The sequence below is a fragment of the Eschrichtius robustus genome, chromosome 1 (assembly GCF_028021215.1).
Source record: "Eschrichtius robustus isolate mEscRob2 chromosome 1, mEscRob2.pri, whole genome shotgun sequence".
NCBI classification, from domain to species: Eukaryota; Metazoa; Chordata; class Mammalia; order Artiodactyla; family Eschrichtiidae; genus Eschrichtius; species Eschrichtius robustus.
Window position 1 is genome coordinate 9,992,770 of NC_090824.1, and position 20,292 is coordinate 10,013,061.

Consider the following 20,292-nt stretch of genomic DNA (forward strand, 5'->3'; position numbering starts at 1 on the left):
TGTGGGTATGGATGCACTGCTGTGGATTAGGACCTGGTGAGGGACCCAGAGCCTCGGGCCAAGGACGCGCCTTCCAGCGTCAGGAGAAGGAGGAGAGGCTCTCACCCTTGCAAGTGTCTTCGAGCTATTAAATCTCGGGGTCTTTCTGGTGTGTTGGTGAACCCTAATGTGTTGGTCCTCAGGCTGATTGGTGCCCACACCTGTTGACCTGTCGGTTGACATATGTGCAAATTTTGAAAACCCTCTTGTTGATCTTGATGTGTATGTGTGTTGGGGGGAGGGTTGTGTTAACTGGAAGGTTTAGTTTAGAAAGATTCAATCATTTGATATCATTGTGTTGAATAAGTCTGTAGCTAAAGAGTCTGGTTGCCGGCACTGGGCACGGGCCACTCTCCTGGGTCGGTTCTGATAAAGCACTATGACCAGATCAGGGCTGTTACAGTAATACAACAAGGAGCCCATTAGATGGGGCGGCTCTAACACCCTGGTAGCCCCCGTAAGCAAACTGAAAGCTAAGCCAGGCCAATGCTCTAGAATCTGAGGAAATGAAACTGATGAACAACCAATCACAAACAGCCAACGAGGCTTTCCCAAGTCAGGCAGCCTCTTAGGCTATAACCAGTCAAATCATTGCTTTGCTTAGCGTCGCCTCTTCTTTGTGAAAACCTTGCCCTAGCTCCTGCTGGGAGAGTGCTCCCAGCCAGCTTTGGTTTGGGGCTGCCTGATTTGAATTGACACATGCTCAAATAAACTCTTGAAAAATTTTAACCTGCCTCAGTTTACCTTTCCACAGGGCTCTGAGTCAATAGTCCCATATGCCAGGGGCTCTCAGTGCAAAAACTATTGGCCTGGGTAATTCTTTGTAAGATGTGTAGCAGCCTCCCTGGCCTCTACCTACCAGATTCCAGGAGCACACCGCACCCCATCCCCCAGCGGTGACAACCAAAAATATCCCCAGATGTTGCAAATGTCCCCTGAGGGCAAAATCACCCTAGTTCTGAACCACAGGTATGTGCAAATGCTCTATGCCTGTCCTCCAGAAATTCACTTTAAACTGGCAAGGATTTGAGGTACAAGCATCTCACGTAGAGGATTTTAGAACTGGAGGTCTGTGGTAGTTTCCGGGGGCTGCCTTAACAGAGTACTACAAACGATGGCTGAAAACAACAGGAATTTATTGTCTCACAGTTGTGGAGGCTGGAAGTCTGAAATCAAAGTGTTTCAGGGCCAGGCTCCCGCTGAGGGCTCTAGGGGAGGGTCCTGCTTCACCTCTTCTGGCTTCGGGTGGCGGCCAGCAACACTTGGTGTTCCTTGGCTTGTAGACACATCACCCCAATTTCTGTCTCTGTCCCCCTGTGCCCGTCTCCCCTGTATGTGTCTCTTCTCTTCCTGTAAGGACACCAGTCATATTGGATTAAGGCTCATCCTACTTCAGTACGATCTCATCTTAACTAATTACATCTGCAACAATCCAACTTCCAAAAAAGTGGACTCTAAAAAAAATGACACAAATGAACTTATTTATAGAACAGAAATAGACTCACAGACATAGAAAACAAACTTATGGTTACCAAAGAGGAAAGCAGGGAGGAGGGATAAATTAGGAGTCTGGGATTAGCAGATATATACTACTATCTCTAAAACAGATAAACAGCAAGATCCTACTGTATTGCACAGGGAACTATATTCAATATCTTGTAATAACCTATAATGGAAAAGAATCTGAAAAAGAATACACACACGTATGTATTCTTTATATACATATTTATGTATAACTGAATCACTTTGCTGTACACCTGAAACTAACACGACATTGTAAATCAACTATACTTCAATTAAAAAAAAAATAGTGGTATTCTGAGTTTCTAGAAAGGACATGAATTGGGGAGAGCAGTATTTAACTCAGTACAAGGCCTTGAAGAGACAACGGAGTCTCTCCCTATCATTGCAGTGGGGAAACCGAGGCTGGAAAAATCAGGTTACTTCTCCCAGGTCCCAGTGCCAGACAGAGTGCCCAGCTAGGACCGGTGCCAGGATTCCTGACACCACATACAGCCTGCAAGTGTATACGGAACAGCTGGGACCAAAGTCCTGACCACAGCTAGCCCACTGCCCAGGTGCCAGGGTCCCGCCCACACCCCTGCACATCCCAACCTCAGGGGGCTTCCTGGGACAGTCTCTCACCATCCCCTCCAGCCCTGGCCTTGTCAGGAATCTCCCCCTTCTTCCTACTGCCAGTTGGACCCAGTCACCAAAGGAGACAAGCCTTGTTGGTTAATTTTTTTTCCCCTTCAGAAAAATAAATTCATAAATGGTGCTTGGCAGGCTGTTTACTACCTGGCTTTAATGGCCTGTTTATTACCTTGAGCCTCTGTCTGTTAACACGCCCCCCTCATCATTTTCCCTCATTAACTGTCAATTTGGAGGCCAGTTTTGGCATTAACCATGCCTGGGCCTAAATGGCTGCGGACAGTTGATTTTATGACCGAGGCTTGTCCTGGAAACGCGGGACCTGTCGTCAAAGGAGGGCCGCAAACCGAGGGGTCCCGGCAGCAGGCAGTGGGGTGGGGGTGGGGGCTGGCAAAAAGCGAGGCAGGTGTGGATTTGGGGGCCTGATTCACAGGGGCACCCGGGCTCCAAAGACGAACGGCCTTTCTTCGGCAGCTGAGGGATAGGAGCATATTTAGAAGGAAGTTCATTTTTGAAAAGAGATCAGGAAGCATCTCTGATCTGGAAAAACTGCCCTCTTATGAAGGCAGAAAAGCAAACACCTCTTTGGAAAAGAACGCCGACAGGTCAGCACTGGTGCTGAGACCCATCTCAGGCTTCCCATCCATGCTGTCCCCAGCCTTGCTGGGAGCACAGGATACAGGGATGAAGGAGAGCTGGCCCTCAACCCAAGAGCTCCTGTCCAAGGAGGAGAGATGGACACGTCCACAGGTCATGATAAGCCATGAGCCAGGGGAGCCCAGGGGAGCTCAGGGCCTGGGGGGTGCCGAGCAGGGGGTGGGCGGTGAACTCCTCAGGGCCGGCCAGAGATGGCTGTGCAGAGGGGCTGACGTGAGCCTCGAAGGATGAGTCATCACAGGCAAAGAGAAATGTGGAGATATGGGAGAACGTTGGGATGAGGGCAGCATTACCTAGATGCTTAAAACCCTCCATGGGCGGAGAGTACCATCCAAATATCGAGGCATGGGTCACAGCATTCCCTGCCACGCTCTCCTGTCACCCCCTGAGTTCCAGCCACACCATCTGTAGTGGGTTGAACAGTGTGTCCCCACAACTCAGAACCGGAACCTCAGAATGTGACCTTATTTGGAAATACAATAAGTCCCCTACAAACAAACGAGTTCCGCTCCGAGAGCACGTTCATAAGTCCAACAAAGGTAGCCTAGGTACCCAGCTAACACAATCAGCTATAGAGTACTGGACTGTAATAGGTTTATGATACTTTTCACACAAATAATACATAAAAAACAAACAAACACAAAAAACAAAGAAAACATTTTTAATCTTACCGGACAGTATCTTGAACGGTACAGTAGTACAGCACAACAGCTGGCACACAGGGGCTGGCTTCGAGTGAACAGGCAAGAAGCGTTACTGACTGGAGGAGGGAGAGGAGGTGGGAGATGGTAGAGCTGAAGGATTGTCAGCAATAGGAGATGGAGGGCAAGCTGCAGTTTCATTCACGCCTGATGTCGATGGAACGCACGTTCGCATCTTTGAAAGTTCGCAACCGGAAAGTTCGTACGTAGGGGACTTACTGTAAGGTCTTTGCAGATGTGATTCGCGAAGATGAGGTCTTATTGGAGTAGGGTGGACCTCAAATCCAATGACTCGTGTCCTTATAAAAACAAAAGAGGACACACAGAGACACAGGAAGAAGGCCTTATGACAACAGAGGCAGAGGTTGGAGTAACACACCTACAAACCGAGGACCACGAAGGGCTGCTGGCAACCACTGGAAGATAAGAAGAGGCGAAGAGGAGTCCTTCCCAGAACGTGCAGAGGGAGCAGGGCCCTGCTGACACCTTGGTTTCAGATTTCCAGCCTCCAGAATGGTGCGAGAATACATTTCTGTGTTTTAAGCCACCCAGTTTGTGGCGCTTTGTTACAGCGGCCCTAGGAGAGCAGATACCATCCTTCCCTTACACAGCTCCAGTCCTACAGGAAGCCTGCTCCTCAGGGCCCTTCCAAACCTTCTTTACTGTTCAAAGACCTAGCCCAGGAGCTCTGGGCTAGCGGGGCAAGCTGAACACATACTTCTAATTTCAATTCCTTAAAAAAAATCCCACCAGGTTACAGTAAAGGGATTTTTAAAGAGGACAGTTCCACAAGGATGGGAGGAAAGGAGAGGAGAAAACCAGGAAAGGCTGGGTCTCCCTGCACTCATCTGGCTGGCTGTCCCACTGGCCCGATGCGTGACCTCCACGGGGGGCCTCCGGAGCGGGTTTTTCAGGGCATCATCCTGTGTCACATGGCGGCCCCTCCAGATGCCCCATGGGGGTGCCCGCACCCCGACTTGCCCTCCAGGGAGCTCACAGGGAAGCTGAAGTGAGCGTGCCCCAGAGTCTGTGCCCAGCACTCAGCTCGCAGCAAGCACGTCGCCTTTCTTTGCATCACCAGGTTCAAAACTAAACAGTACGTTGGGGAGATACCTACACAGGTGGTAAAGCTAACCTCGAGTTGGATAAAAAAATCTTCGGGCGTAGGGGAGGGAGGTGGGCACAGCTGAGAACTGCACACGGCACCTCGAAAGCAGCCCTTCCCCAGCTCCCAGGTACATGCGAGTCACCTGGTTCCGCAGGTCTGGGAGGGGCCGGGGATGCTGCCCTTCCAGCTGGCCCCCAGGTGAGGCTGATGCTGGTCGGGGATCACGCTGAACACCAAGGCTCTGAGTTACTGGTAATACTCAGTTTCTCAGCCCGAGTAGGAGGAAATGGGTGTGCATTTTCTTTAAACTAGGTGTATACATTTTATGCTCTTGAGTACATTTGCCATGTCTCAGAATTTAAAAAAACAAAAACAAAAACAAAAAACAAAAAATAACCTTCTCCTAGAAGCCCTCCTTACCCTTTTCAGACCACGCAAGTCATACCTGTGCTCCTGGGGCACTTCCTCCAGGGGTTACAAAACCCCAGCCTCTACAGGGACCATGCAGGTGACATTTCCCCACTGAGGCCACATGTCTCAAACACGCCATTCACAACGAGAGGACTAATTGTCACTGAGAGGAATGTGCGCTCCGGACTGCCAGATCTAGCTTTTCAAGAGAAGCTGGATATTCAGATTTTTGTGTAGAATCGGATTTTTTTCCCCAAGACATCATGGGCTGGAAGGGTTCTGTGTATTGTTGAGGCTCTGACCCAGATCATGATTGATCTGTTCATACGACCCCAAAGCACATGCGGGGTCCTTGGCAAAGGGGCTCGTCTGTAATCTGGATGGTCCTGCCATCAACAGGAACAATAATAAAAGCAAGCTCTTAGGCAGCAGTTACTCCGTGCCAGGCACGCCTCCGATTGCTTTACATGTGTTAACTCATTTAATCCTCACAAATTGTGCGCCAGGCACTGTGTTAAGCCCTTTAGATATTTTTATCTGATAGAATCCTTGCAAAAATGTTCTGAAGCTCGTGTTGGTCCCCATTTTACATGTGAGAACAGTTGAATCTCAGAGCAGTCACTTACCTCAGGTTCCAAAGCTGGGAGGTGGTACGGCTTGAGCCCTGGATGTCAGCCCAGGGTCACCTTTCCAACCTCTGTGCCAAGTTACACACAACCACTCAGCACAACCACTGTGCTCAGCTGACTGACAGGTCTATGGAGAATGTATGACTCCTACTCCAACAAGCCTTATGACCTTGGGCGAGATGCACAACCTCTCTCTAGCTTCAGTTTTCACATCTGCAAAATGGGCTGAACAATAGTGCCTGCCTGGGTCCTAGGGATGAAATGGAGATTAAATTGGAGAAAATATGCACTGTATTTAGCTCAGACCCTGGGCTCAGTGCTGGCCAAACGGCAGCAAGTTTCATTATTGTGATCATCTATTTTATTGATGTTAATTTTTAGCACGAGCACAGTCTGTAATTCCTAACCGGTCCCTTCCATCTGTAAGAGCTCTAACGTCTGTGTGCGCCATGATGCATTCGCTCGAAACTCAACTGGAGTTTATCCAAATCAATATATCCAGGGAAACTTCTGGTTAAATGTTGATGGAAAGTGAAAAGGCAAAATTGTGGAGAAGGGGAGCAGCAAAGAGGGAAGCGGGAGGAAAGAGCTGAAACTGAAGCAGATGTGTCGCTGGGTTTCCCAAGGGAGAAGGAGCCCACGGAACTTGGCTGAGTGCCTACTGTGTACCAGGCTTCAGGCTACCCAAATGACAAAGGTCATATCTCATCACATCCTGGGGGGAAGGTGTTGCCACCCCACATTTATAGGAGAGAAATCTGATGCTTAGTGTTCCCAACCTGCCTGAGGTCACCCTGCTGGTCCCAGGCATGAATGCCCCTCTGTCTGACCATCTCAGCTTGCAGGCTGGACTGCTGGGAGTTTGGAAAAGCTTCTGCCATGGTGCCCATGGTGCTCATTTGCCACTTCTTCTCATCTTTTGTCCTTGAGGGCTCCTAGCTCCCAGTAAGACCCAGCTCCAGAAGCTGATAACTCATCACTGGGAAGGGATCTTCCCCACACTCCCCTCCATCCCCTTGCCATTGATAAAAATCACCCTTTGTTTCTAAAATACTTTGCCCATATGTTAATGCCATTAATTTCATTACTCTAGAAGGCAATAAAAAAAGTTTTTATTTTCCTGTTTACAAAACAGTTTTGCTTATCTCACAGAAGCCACCCAGTAACACCCTGTCCTCGCCTGACTCTCCTCTTCAGTCTGCTGCCTGCAGCCTCTTGGGGAGGTAGAGTTTGCTTGTCTCCACTTCCTCAAAGTAGAATGGACGCATTTCTTCAAGTAAGAGGACTCCTGTAAAACCTGGTTTTTTAGCTTTCTCCTAGCACAAAACTCAGAGATCACCAAAAAGCAGAAGTACCACTCTGCTTATACCTCGGGGGATGGGAGGATCCCTTTTTAATATCAAAATTGTTTCTGTAAGGTTGTTTGTTTTTTCTCATTGGATTACAGGAATTGTATCCTGGATGGTAATCCTTTGTTTGTTAAAGTGTGGCCATTGTCTTCTTCCAGTTTGTGGTTTGTTTATTGAAGGGGGATTCGAACAACAGTTCTTGATTTTACTGAAGTTGTATTTACCAGTCTTTCCTCTGATTGTCCTTCTTAAATCTCGATTAGAAAATACCTCCTTACCTGGAGGTCATGAGAATATTCTCCTCTATTATCTTTTCAAAGTTTTTAAACTGTATCTTTCTTATGTACACCTTTATCTGGATCTAGTTTTTGTAAGTGACAGGGTGGGGTAAGGACCCATTTTTGTTTTTTCTCCCCATGGAAACCAGTGAGTGGCCCCAGCATCTTCTACAGACTAGTTCTTCCTCTTGCTGGTGGCCCGAAATGCTGCTGCAGTCAGTCAGATATCAGGTTACCAAACGTGCTGGGGTTTGTTTCTGAGTTTTTTATTCTGCTTCACCGGTCAGTTTCTCTGTGCCAATAACACACTGCTATAATTCTCATAGCTTAATAATAAATCTCCACATCTTCTGGGCAAATCGCCCCACTTCATGCTTCTTCAGGAATGTCTTGGCTATTCTTGGGCCTTTGTTCTTCCATATAAATCTTAGAATCAGCTTGTTCAGTTCCTTTAAAAATCCAGTTGGGATTTTGATTGGCATTGTATTAAGTCTATGGCTCAATTTGGGGATATTTGAGACCTTCAACATATCAAGTCTTCCTGGCCAAGAACTGAAAATATTTATCTTTTTATTTATGAACTCTTTAATGATTCTCTCTAATAGTATATGTTTTTTTCTATAAAAGTCTTCCATATTTAAAAAATAATTATCTGTAGGTGCCTCATACCTTTTCTTCTGTTGCTATTATAAATAAATCAGGGCTTCCCTGGTGGCGCAGTGGTTAAGAATCCGCCTGCCAATGCAGGGGGCACGGGTTCGAGCCCTGGTCCTGAAAGATCCCACATGCCACAGAGCAACTAAATCCGTGCGCCACAACTACTGAGCCTGCGCTCTAGAGCCCGTGAGCCACAACTACTGAGCCCGCGAGCCACAACTACTGAGCTCGTGTGCTACAACTACTGAAGCCCGCGTGCCTAGAGCCCATGCTCCACAACAAGAGAAGCCACTGCAATGAGAAGCCCGCGCACCGCAACAAAGGGTAGCCCCCGCTCGCCGCAACTAAAGAAAGCCCACGCACAGCAACAAAGACCCAACAGAGCCAAAAATAAATAAATAAAGTAAATAAATTTATTAAATAAATAAAATCATTTTTGAAACATTTTCTTTTTTTCTAAGTTAATATATTTTCTTTTTTTATTAAATTAGTTTTTTTATTTTTCATACAATTTTTAAAGGTTACTTTCCATTTACAGTTATTACAAAATATTGGCTGTCTTCCCCGTGTTGTACAGTACATCCTTGAGCCTGTCTTCCACCCAATAGTTTGTACCTCCCGCTCCCCCACCCCTGTATTTCCTCCTCTCCCCTCCCCACTGGTAACCACTAGTTTGTTCTCCGTGAGTCTGCTTCTTTTTGTTATACTCACTAGTTTGCTGTATCTTCAGATTCCACATCTAAGTGCGATCATACAGTGTCTGTCTTTCTCTGTCGGACTTATGCCACTTGGCGTAATGCCCTCCAAGTGAAACTGCATTTTCTAATCGCTTGTTATTGGTGTACAGAAATGGAATTCATTTTTCTATTATTGACTTTATATCTACTTTGCTGAACTCTCATTAATCTTAATAATTTGTAGATTCTTTTTTATTTCCTATGTAAATAATCATATCATCTATGAATAATGACAGTTTTATTTCTTTTTTTCCAATCATTATATATTTGACATGTTTTTCTTGCCTTATGGTGCTAATTAGGACCTCTGGGGCAGTAAGGGGGATAGAATGTACTCTTGCCTTCTCTCTAATTTCTAAGGAAAAGGTTCAAATTTACCACCACTGAGACTGGTGATTTGGGTACCTACCTTTATCTTGTCAAGGAAGCTTTTGTCCACTTCTATTTTGGTAAATATTTTTGTGTTTGTGTAACTGATTGATTACAAGCGGGTGTTAAATTTTCTGAAGTCTTATTTCTACACATACTGGGATAATTAATTTACTTCTATCTGTTAAAGTAGTGAATATTTGTAATTTTTTCCCAATATTAAATCACCTCTGCATTTTGGGGATTAAACCCAACTTAGTTCTCATGCATTATCTTTTTTAGGTATTGCCAGATTTCACTTTGGTAATATTTTAGATAAGACTTTTGCATTCACGTTAATGAATGAGATTGACTTATAATATTCCTTTCTCATACTGTCCCTGAATGATTTTGAAATCAAGGTTACATTACCACCATAGAATGGGCTAGGCATTTTTTGTTAATCTCTGGAAGATTCTGTGTAAGATTGGAATGAGCTTGAAAGATTGGTTGAACACCCCTGTTTAAAAAAAAAAAAAAAAATCTGGGAAGATAGTTAACCTCTTATTCATTTTTTAAATGGTTATAAGAAAATTTGGGCTTTTTAATCCTTTCTGAATCAATTTTGGAGTTATATTTAAGCATTCCAATTTTTGGCAAAAAGACTTGTATAAAATTTTATTAAATCTTCATTGTAGCTATAGTTTTGATCTATTTTAATTCCTAATACTGTTATGTGTGCATGTCTTTTTAAATCAGTCTTACCAGAAGTTTGTCTACCTTATTAATCTTTCCAAAGAACCAATATTTAGCCTAGTTGATTTGCTCTGTTACATCTTTTTTCTTTCCTATTTCATTAATTTCTGATCTTTCTTTATTGTCTCCTCCTTTCTACTTTCTCTGGGGGTATTCTGTTGTTCTTTTTAGTTTACACATTTTCAGCTTTTCCTTTATTTTAATATATTACTGAAAGATTATTATGGATTTCTCCTTAAAGTATCACACTTGCTGCTTAACATTGACATGTAGTATTTTCAGAATCATTCAACTCAAATTATTTCAAAATTTACATTAGTTTTTTCATTCATGACTCATTTTGAAGTGTGCTTTTAAATTTCCAAACACAAAGGATTACTAAAATTTGTCTTTGCATTATCTATATCTACTTTCTTAATTCCATTGTGATTAGAGGATATATGATGATACTTGTATGATAATGATTATTTTAAATATAATGACAAATGTTTTGTGGTTTAATAAAGTCTATATATTTCAACCATGTTTTCTGACCACAATGCAATTAAATCAGAAATCAATTTGAAAAAATGGTAAGGAATCTTAAAACACAAGTGTCCAGGGACTTCCCTGGTGGCACAGTGGTTAAGAATCCACCTGCCAATGCAGGGGACATGGGTTTGAGCCCTGGTCCAGGAAGATCCCACATGCCACGGAGCAACTAAGCCCATGCACCACAACTACTGAGCCTGTGCTCTAGAGCCCGCAAGCCACAACTACTGAAGCCCATGTGTCTAGAACCCATGCTCTGCAACAAGAGAAGCCACTGCAGTGAGAAGCACGCGCACCGCAACGAAGAGTAGCCCCCACTCAACACAACTAGAGAAAGCCTGCGGGCAGCAACGAAGGCCCAACACAGCCAAAAATAAATAAATAAAAAACAAAATAAATAAATTTATTAAAACACAGGTGTCCACATTTCTTGAGAAGAATGAGTACTATTTAATGTTGGGAGAGTCCTATATATGTCCATTAAATCATGGTTGTCAGCCTCTTCAATAAGTGGTGCTGGGAAAACTGGACAGCTACATGTAAAAGAATGAAATTAGAACACTCCCTAACACCATACACAAAAATAAACTCAAAATGGATTAAAGACCTAAATGTAAGGCCAGATACTATCAAACTCTTAGAGGAAAACATAGGCAGAACACTCTATGACATAAATCACAGCAAGATCCTTTTTGACCCAGCTCCTAGAGAAATGGAAGTAAAAACAAAAATAAACAAATGGGACCTAATGAAACTTAAAAGCTTTTGCACAGCAAAGGAAACCACAAACAAGACGAAGAGACAACCCTCAGAATGGGAGAAAATATTTGCAAATGAAGCAACTGACAAACGCTTAATCTCCAAAATTTACAAGCAGCTCATGCAGCTCAATAACAAAAAAACAAACAACCCAATCTAAAAATGGGCAGAAGACCTGAATAGACATTTCTCCAAAGAAGATATACAGATTGCCAACAAACACATGAAAGAATGCTCAACATCATTAATCATTAGAGAAATGCAAATCAAAACTACAATGAGATATCATCTCACACCAGTCAGAATGGCCATCATCAAAAAATCTACAAACAATAAATGCTGGAGAGGGTGTGGAGAAAAGGGAACCCTCTTGCACTGTTGGTGGGAATGTAAATTGATACAGCCACTATGGAGAACAGTATGGAGGTTCCTTAAAAAACTAAAAATAGAACTACCATATGACCCAGCAATCCCACTACTGGGCATATACCCTGAGAAAACCATAATTCAAAAAGAGTCATTTACCACAATGTTCATTGCAGCTCTATTTACAATAGCCAGGACACGGAAGCAATCTAAGTGTCCACTGACAGATGAATGGATAAAGAAGATATGGCACATACATACAATGGAATATTACTCAGCCATAAAAAGAAATGAAATTGAGTTATTTGTAGTGAGGTGGATGGACCTAGAGTCTGTCATACAGAGTGAAGTAAGTCAGAAAGAGAAAGACAAATACCATATGCTAACACATATATATGGAATCTAAAAAAACAAATGGTCATGAAGAACCTAGGGGCAAGACGGGAATAAAGACGCAGACCTACTAGAGAATGGACTTGAGGACACGGGGAGGGGGAAGGGTAAGCTGGGACAAAGTGAAAGAGTGGCATGCACATATATACACTACCAAACGTAAAATAGATAGCTAGTGGGAAGCAGCTGCATAGCACAGGGAGATCAGCTCGGTGCTTTGTGACCACCTAGAGGGGTGGGATAGGGAGGGTGGGAGGGAGGGAGACGCCAGAGGGAAGAGATATGGGGATATATGCATATGTAGAGCTGATTCACTTTGTTATAAAGCAGAAACTAACACACCATTGTAAAGCAATTATACTCCAATAAAGATGTTAAAACAAACAAACCAACAAAAAAAAACAAGGCAAAAATGCAATTAAAAAAAAATGAGGTAAAAAATTAGGTTAGAAAAAAAATGATCCCCAAATACTCAAAAAAAATTGTTTTTTAAATAAAAATTAAAAAAATAAAAAGAAAAATACAATAGAGATACTTCTCTGTTTTCACATTTTTTAAAAAGTTCTTATATTTTCTTTCATATACCTATTCTAGAGAGGCAGTATTTTTCAGTGAAGCACAACTTTTGGAAGTTATTTAAATTGTAATTTCTCTGGGATTTGAAAAGAATTGTGCTCATCCTAGCAATTGGTATGCATAAAAGCTTTTTGGTAGTTTCAAAAAAAAATCATGGCTGTCAGCTGTAATTCAAATATTCTATGTCTTTACTAATTTTTTGTCTGTTTGACATTTCAATAATTAACAAAAATGTGTTGAAATCTTCTACTATCATGATATATCCATTTCTCCCTGTAGCTATTTTCAATTTTTGTTTCATATTTTTGAGGCTTTATAAAATGAATGCAAGTTTACAACTGTCTTATCTTATTGGTGAATTGAACTTCTTATCATTATATGTTGATCCTCTGTATCTTTAATTTTGCATCTTTTTTCTTAAAATTATTTTGATTTGATATTCGTTGTTATTTGTCTGGTGTATTTATTATCCTCTTTTTATTTACAACCTTTCTTTGTTTATAGTTTCATCTGTTTCTTGTAATTAATATATGGCTAAATTTAAAAAAATTTAATCTGACAATCATTGTCTTTTAACTGGTGGTGGTTTAGTCCCCTTACATTTATTGCTGTTATTGAAATAACTGGATTTGTTTGCATCATTTGACTTTGCATTTTGCTACGTTTATTTTTTTCTTTTCTTCCCTGTCTTTAGTGATCCAAGGCTCAATATAGATCCTGGGGTTCAGCTCCCTCGCCTTTCTAAGAACCCAAAATTTAGTTTCTCATTGGTGGTGCCAATATAGGTCTTTGACCTCAGGACAACCCTGCCTTATAGTTATTGCTCAATTTACTCACTTACTATTTACCATTCCTTGCCTTGGTTTCAGCCCTCTGACATTTATATATTTGCTTATTTACTTTCTTGCTTATTTATTTATAATGACCCTTAACAATTCCCTTTTTTCTGATAAGATCATCAATGCACTAAAATGTATGTTTGCTATAATTTGGCCAGGATCTAATTGGGATATGAGTGCCATAATGCCAAATTTTCACACTTTGCAGTCTCTCCTGTATTTCCTTAATGTAGAAGTAGTTATGGGCCCCAAAAGATGAGAGTCTGAACCTCCACGTGGGCCCCAAAAAGGACCCACTAGGTAAGCCTGTAATATGTGCCCACGTATAAGTGCGACTATTTTCCAAATGGCTCTGGGAAAACAGTGTGTTGAGGGAAAGACACATTCCTTCATCCCTGTTTCTGAAAAAAATAGTGTTTTTTTATTCCATCTTATTTCAGTCAGTCAATAGTTACTATATATAAAACTACTGGAGCAGTGGTCCCCAACCTTTTTGGCACCAGGGACCAGTTCTGTGGAAGACAATTTTTCCAGGGGGGTTGGGGAGAGGGGGATGGCTCAGGTGGTAATTGGAGTGATGGGGAGCAGCAGAGGAAGCTTTGCTTGCCAGCCCACCACTCACCTCCCGCTGTGCGGCCCTGTACTGGAGTGTGAGGACCATGAAGATTTTAGGAGTCCTCACATCCATTCAGTGTAAACAGTGCTGATCTCTGCATGTTGGGCCTGTGGGTGATGTTTACTATCTTCTATTGATTTTCTGTGTTTCTTGAGTTCCTGCTGTGAGCATGTATTCATTTCATGATTACAGGGAAAAGTTATTTTCCAAAGGGGTCCTCATACTTCAAAGAGTTGGGAACCACTGCTTTGAATCATGATTTAGCGCATTAGAGCAAGAAAAGCAAATTCAAAGGCTGATGGGGCCAGGCCTGGGGTGGGAATGAGGAAGCCGGCCAGTTGGTTTTAGAGCCACCAGATCAAATGGGAGCAAACGTGAGTCAGCTCCAGCCAATTTTGCCCTGTAATAATGCAGGCCTGATATCGTCAGATCTTTTGGTTAAGTGCAAATAGATATGTACATTTATTTGAAATCATAAGAGATTTGTAAATGCTGGCAACTAATTCCAAATAATGTTTCCACATGGTGCAGTTCAAACCAACCATCTGTGTAGACTGGATATGGCTCCTGGGTGGCTTCTCTATATCCCGTTTTAGGATCTGGTCTCTTTATCTCTCTCACCACCATGTGCAAATTCCACAGTCACTAAGATCAAGTCCAGCTCTGAAACATTGCTGAAATAGGAGGACCACACCAAAAAAAAAAAAGTCCATCTTCGGTTCAGATTATGGGCCAGCTCTCCATCCACCCTAGTTTCAATCACATTAAAGCAGTCAGCAAGTTTGTCTGTTCATCCATCCACCCATCCATCCATCCGTCCATCCATCCATCCATCCATCCATCCATCCATCCATCCATCCATCCATCCATGTATTCCTTCAGACAACTATCTTATGGACATCTACCAGATGTCAAGTACTGTCCCAAATGATGGAGAGAGAACACGGAATGAGACTAGGCCCTTCGGGAGTGTATTACTTTCTGGGGGAGGAAATTGACAATTACAAGCAAATAATGTGATTTCAGATGGTGAGAAGTGCTATCTAAAAACAGGGTAAGACAGGATAACACGCCGGAGTTGTGGGGAAAGAGGAGGATGAAGAGGTGACAGTGTTGGCAAGTGTGGTCAGGAAAGACCTTTCATAAGTGGTGTTTGAATAAGACCTGCTTGCTGATAAAGGGGCAGCTGTGCAAACAGTGGGACTGAACTTAGCTTCTAGGAACAACAAGTGCAAAGGCCTAGAGACCAGAGTGGAAAGATCTAGATTTGTTAGAGGAAACTTGTTAATCCTCTTCCTGAGCACCTACCCAATGCGGTCCTCCTCCCTAACTCCACTATCAAGGGCTTCGTCCTGTGTTATCTCTTACACTTAGGCTGTGGGCAAGGCCCTTCTCCACTGGTCCATCCCACGGGACTGGTTTCTGGGAACCTGGTTTCCAGGAAGAAGATGGAGCTGCAGTTCTGGCTCTTCCACCCCCAGCTAAGACCCAGGGCACTTTTGAGGTCTCCTCCTCTTTATCATCCATTAGCTATCTCCCCTGAGAGGGGCCCACCTTTGCCAAAGGGCCTCCTTCCTGCTCCTACAGAGCAGAACCAGTTCACGCCTTCCTCATGCCATTTGATAAAAGTCCAGCCTCCCTTAACCTTTCCAAGCCCTTCACAGTCCACCCACCCTCCAACCCCAACCACGCCCTGCCCTCTCCCCACCACACCCTTTCAACCTGGCCCAGTCCCCAAACTCTCAGGGCCCCTTTCTGCTATTTGATCTCCACACGAGTGGATGGATTTTTCCATCAGAAATGTCATCTCTACCTCTCCTTGACTCTTACATGTGCAAGACATCACTCAAATGTCCACTCACCTGAGAAGGAAGCTACTTCATCCATCCTTCCTGGATATCGGGTCCATACGGTGGTCCTGATGCTGAGTGTCATCTCCCATCTGCCTCACCATGGACCTTGTCCCATCTTCCGGTCTCGCCCTCAAGTCCTATCTGTCTCCCACGGGCCTCTCCCTGGCTCCCACTTCTCCACGCTCCTCTACCCTTTTCTTGTCGCCTCTTCTAATCATTCTTTCCTCCCACAGTTCCAGGCTCGATTACTCTGTTCAGGAAATGCTTATAGGGTGAACAGCTGTCAAATAATCAAGTCTGTAGAGAGATCCAGGCACTCAGAATGGTCCACCGTTGAGCTAGGAGTCAGGCCATCTCAGGGAATGCTGCTTCTTCCCAGCATCGCTCATATGCATTTAACATGAGTACAGCACTGTCAGCGTTGGTCCTCATCTACACTTGCTCAGTGATTTGTTCAGTATAAATAGAGTGCTGACACTTGCAGGGAGTGCTTACTACCTGCCAAGCGTTCTGTCTGGAACTGGCAACCCTTCTGTGTTGAATGGGTTGAATGGATGGATGGATGAATGACTGCATAATACTCCATAAAGCACTTTACACAGATCACTATCTTTCATTTTCAAAACAACCCTAAGAGACAGGTTCCCTAGTCAAATCCCATTTTACAGTTTAGGAAACATTAAGGCTTAACGTCATTCAATGATTTGCCCAACGTTCACAAAGCTAGTAAGTGGCAGGGCTGGGATTCGAACCCACCACTGTCTTGTTTCATGGTCTAATCCTGTGCTGTTCTACGTGGGGGCCACCAGCCATTTATAGCAACTCTCTCCTGATCCAGGATAGAAATCAGGGTTTCACACTGCATTTAGCTGTCACGTGTCTTAATCACCACTAATCTGGAACAATTCCTTAGCCTGCTCTCCTCTTTCATGATACTGGCATTTTTTAAGGTCAGAGAGTAGCTGTTGCCTAAAATGTTCCACCATGTGGATTTGTCTGATTGTCCTCATTATTAGATTCAAATTAAAAATGTTTTGCAAATACGCAACATGAACAATGCTGTATCCCTCCCACTGCATCCCGTAGCGGGGTGGTAGGATCAGTCAGTCCTATCCCAGTGGGGGTAACTGCAGTCACTGATTGAGGGGGTATCTACTAGATTTTCTCCTTTTTGATTAATAAGAAATCTCTGATCTCTTTCTTTAATTGATTAGTAGTTTTGAGTCTGTATACATATCATGTTTCCTAATAATTTTCACCCAGAGATTTTAACATCCATCAGCGACCTTTGCCCTGAATTAATTTTTATGAGAACAGCTGCAAATTACGTTTAAAGATGTAAATGAGGTGGGTGGGGGGAACACAGGTGAAGGCTTGAGTTTGCTTGAAATAAAGGCCTGGAAAATGTTGCCCCACTGTATTGAGAATTTTAATTGGCAAAGCATGGCTTGGGAGGAGAGTACAAAGATAACCAAGATGTGGTCCCTGCCACCCCAGCAGCTCATGATCAGATGGGAGAGACAAAGCAGACACAGCACAGAGGACACACATAGCACAAACATACACACACACACACATACATACAGGAAAGGAGTGGCAGTGAAATGTGAAGTCAGGGCTTCAGAGGGAATGCAGCCACCTGGAGGTATCTGCCGGAGCCTGAGCTCTGCCCAGCTTGCTGGCACCATGTAGGGGAAGATTCCCCCATCCCCAATGTTATGAGTTGATGTGTCCCTCCTAAATTCATATATTGAAGTCCTGACCCCCAGGACCACAGAATGTGACCTTATTTTGAGATAGGGTCTTTATAGAGGAAATCAAATCTTTGACTAGATTAATGAGGCCAGTAGGATGGGCCTTCATCCAAAATGACTGGTGTCCTTATTAAAAAGGGGGAATTTGGACACAGACACACATACAGAAGGAAGATGCGTGAAGACATACGGAGAACATCATCAATAACCCAAGGACGCCTGAGGCTGTTGGATGCTGGGAGAAAGGTCTGCAACAGACTGTCCTTCACAGTCTCAGAAGGAGCCAACCCTGTCAACACCTTGACTTTGGACTTCTGGCCTCCAGAACTGTGAGTCGATAAAGTTCTGTGGTTTAAGTCACCCAGTTTGTGGCACTTTATTACAGCAACGCTAGGAAACTAATACACCCACCATGGGTGTAACAACCTTGTGTTCCTGGGCTGCAAATCACGAAGGAAGGGGCTGGGGCTGAGAGTCTGACGCTTGAGGTCATAGCCAGATTCTATACTTAGTAGCTACATGAGCTTAGGAAAGTCTTTCCCCAGTCTCAGTTTCTGCATTTGTCACCAGAAGGGAGTGACACTGATGTCTTCATGAAACTCCTGCAGAGAGGGTGCCTGCATTCCACTGTGGTGGTCCCGGCGACAGGCCCATATGGGCTGGTCCAGCCCTTTGCTGGTCATAGGACTCCCTCTCGGGATGCCCTCACCTGATTTTCACTCTGCTGGGTGTGGGGCATTCTTATTCCCTTTCACGCTCAAAGACAGCCCGGATGGGGCAGAACAAGATGACACAAGTCAGTTACCCAAAATGTCCAGGCGCTGCTTCAGTGGTGAATGGGGCTTGCTTACCTTTCTGAGAGGTAACATGGTCCACTGTGCGCCAGGTGTGATGGGCCTCGCCTGTCACTGTCATGGCCTAGGCTGTGTCCCTGAACGCAGAACATCACAGAAACCTTCCTGGTGTCACCAGCCCACTGTGGAAGGGATCTCCCCTTCTGCTCAGTTTCTCAGCTCTGAATCACTCCTCTCTCTGGGGCCCTGGTTGCCTTCTGTCCTAAGCCAGGAGGTAGTTAAGGAGGGAAGAGTGGAGGGGCTCTGAATCACTCCTCTCTCTGGGGCCCTGGTTGCCTTCTGTCCTAAGCCAGGAGGTAGTTAAGGAGGGAAGAGTGGAGGGGCTCTGAATCACTCCTCTCTCTGGGGCCTTGGTTGCCTTCTGTCCTAAGCCAGGAGGTAGTTAAGGAGGGCAGAGTGGAGGGGCTCGCCCTGGAGCCACGCTGTCTGAGTCTGAATCCTGGCTTTGCCCTGAACAAACTGTGTGACCAGGAAGCTTCCTCAGCCTCTCTGTGCCTGGGTCCTAGGCTGGTTGTGAGGACTGGATGGGGCCTGGCACATAATGATCACTCAATAAATGTCAGTTGTTTTTGTTAGCACTTCACTTATATGCTTAATCTCCTTCCACTTGCCTTTGGGAGCCAGGATTTTGGTGTAGGAACAAGGAGATAGAAATCTGAGTTTAAAAAGGTTAAGTATAGCCTGAATTTGGAATACAGGATCAGTACAAACTCATGACTTATTTTATCTTTAAAAAAATTTTTGTATTTTATTAAAACTGTTAACTCTAGATCCACTGGAAAGGACTCGGAACGATATCCAGTCAGTATATATGAGCAGCCCCAGTACCCAGATTATGGTCTCTAAATGCTGTCTCTCACTTAAAGAAACCAGAATGGAGGGTTCCAGGTGTCGGGCAGGAAATGAACAAGATGATTCTGGAACATCTTGTCATACAAGAGAGCAAGGCAGCTGTGAAAGACTAATGGGGCCAGGTGGGAGGGGACCCCGCCCTATGCCTGTGTGGTGCTCCAGGGCGCGTGCAGGGTGGAGGGCGCGGTGGACGGATAAGTCTGCGCTGCAGCAGATGTCCTACGGCCTGTGCTTTGGACCGTGGTGAGCACCCATGCTCCCTGTGTCACATTCCCGTGGCCTTCGTGGTCTGGGCCGTGCGCCACCACCTGGAATGGTTCATCAGGAGAAAGGATCCCCAGGCTGTGGAGGCGCAGAAGAGCATCTCAGAGTGCGGACAGGATCGCAAGCTGGATGAGCTCCTAGACCAGGACCACAGCCAGGTGGTGGGCCTTGGGGACATGCTGGAAGCTGTCCTGAACCGAAACCACCCCAAAGAAGAATGAATTGAACACAGAAGAATCAATGGATGCAGGGCCCTATGGGTCCTTGCATGAGCCGTGACTGATCCTGCCACTATCTCCACCCAGCCCCAGCCCCACGTCTGATGTGCTTCATTGCTTCTTCTGGTCCCTCCTGCACCACACAACCCCCCACACACACTGTCGTTCCTCCACAGCCAGGCAGACACGCGGGCAGCTGAGGAGCCGGTGAAGGGGAAGGCCGGTGAGCGTTCTGGCCCAGAGGCTGCATCTGCTGGACGGTGGCTACCACGCTCAGGCTGGGAGCGGCTGGGACTGGGGGACGCCTTTAGGAGGGATACCCGCATGTCTTGTTCCAGTTTGCACTGGGGAGAATTCAAAAATCTACCTGGCTCCCTTAACTAGAAAGAAAGAGAAAGAAAGGGAGGAAGGGAGGTAGGGAGGAAGGGAGGAAGGAAAGGGAAGAAAAACTACTGTGGCCCTGTCAACTTGGGACTCAGGAGGAAAGATTCGCATTCACAAAAGATGGAAAATGAGAGCCTAATAAGAAAATTAATTTCACTCTACTGAAACACATAAAATAAATTTAAATCCATGAATTTGTGACACTCAGAGGA

At 44.5% G+C, this 20,292-nt stretch overlaps 1 pseudogene; it reads left to right on the forward strand.

Annotated features, from left to right (window-relative positions):
• Positions 1-19,699, forward strand: part of LOC137764945 (small integral membrane protein 12-like) — a 117,556-nt pseudogene extending 97,857 nt beyond the window's left edge.
• Positions 19,700-20,292: the final 593 nt, after the last annotated feature.